Genomic DNA, 1,792 nt, shown 5'->3' on the forward strand with positions numbered 1-1,792 from the left:
TAATTCCATTCATAAGTAACACAATGACAGTATTTGTTCATGGGTTTCATACTTTCTTTAATCAAACACCTAAAAGCAAAAATCGTATCTTGACACCTCTTCATTTACAATTCTGTCTCAATTGCAAAGAGAACAAAAACCCTCATCAAGGCAAGGCAAGTTATAGATACATATCTATCTATCTATCTATCTATCTATCTATCTATCTATGTATCTATGTATCTATCTATCTATCTATATATCCATGTATCTATCTATCTATCTATCTATCTATCTATCTATCTATCTATCTATCTATCTATCGATCTGTCTATTTATCTATCTATATATTTATCTATCTATCTACGGTATCTATCTATCTATCTATCTATCTATCTATCTATCTATCTATCTATCTACAGTATCTATCTATCTATCTATCTATCTATCTATCTATCTATCTATCTATCTATACAAATGCTTTACATAAAACATTAAAAGCATTGAAACAAAGAGAAAAGATAAAATGCACATAAAATAACAAAAGAGATGCTATTAAAAGTATCTAATCATGTAAAACAGAAAGACACCCACCACCACTCCAAATAAAATATTGTGCGTGTGTGTGTGCGTGCGCACGCACTTGCACACCCCAACATATTAGGCGGCTGCATATGGAAAAAAAACACCTTACCCTAAAAAAATTGGAACAAAAGGTTTCTCAACTGTTTTTTGTTGTATTATGTGTCCTTAATAACATACTAAAAGTCTACCAAAGTCTGACCACTGGAAAGGTGTAATTTTCAAGATGGCATCCAAGATGGGCAAAACTCCCTTAAAATACCCTAACTCCTTCATTATTTATCCTAGACAAGTAATTTTTGTGTCTAACCCTATGTTCTTGGGGCCTAGAAATCCATTTGACTTGTCCAAATTGCAGAGATACAATTACATAATTGCGAAATCCAATATTTTGTGTGTGACTCTATTAAAACGTAATATGTAATAAATATTTTTTTTTCTTCTTTTTTTTCCTGGAACAAGGCTTCATGGTATCCTCAAATACAGCTAAACAGAACAAAAATTGTCACAATTTTCAGCAATTCAGAAGGTGGTGGCAGAGAATATTGGCAGTCGATAGATATATTGCTTGCATTATTGAAAAGTTGAGGATAGCTCTGTGGATCAAATTTGGCTCAAACAAAATTCATATTTGACTATACACCCTATACAATTGTAGCCTGACCATGACTGCTGGTGTCATAAACCAAGAGACTTGCAAAATCTGCCATGAAGAATTAGGAGATGCTTCTGATGTGGTTAAAGTTCATCAGAAGGGAGCTGATGGAATCAACAGTGCAAGTGTGCAAAGCGGGCATGACATAGTCATTTCAGCTGGTGAAAAAGCACACTCAAAATGTTGAAAGCAGTACATCAATCTAAAAGACATTAAAATCCATAGAAAAGAAAGTTGAGCCACCAAAGAGAAGTGCCAGAGTAGCAACTAGTCCTTTCAACAGCAAAACCGATCTGTCTATTCTTTGGGACTACATAACACATGGAAGTGCAGACTCTAGTTATGTAAAGACCGATACGTTCGTGAAGTCCATTCTTGAGTGTTGTGACAATCGTTCAGATGAATACTGCCCTCCAAATCCTAACCGCAGTAACTACAATTTTGGTCAAAATTGAGTTATTACTGAAATTGAACTTTTAGAGATCTGTTTTATCATATGACAAATTGTCTAAGTTCAGACTTGCTCTATATTTGAGAAAATGGTGTATAAAAGTTGCAGTAACTACAAAATCCAAC

Source organism: Poromitra crassiceps (genome assembly GCF_964638095.1).
Source record: "Poromitra crassiceps genome assembly, chromosome: 11".
Lineage (NCBI taxonomy): Eukaryota > Metazoa > Chordata > Actinopteri > Beryciformes > Melamphaidae > Poromitra > Poromitra crassiceps.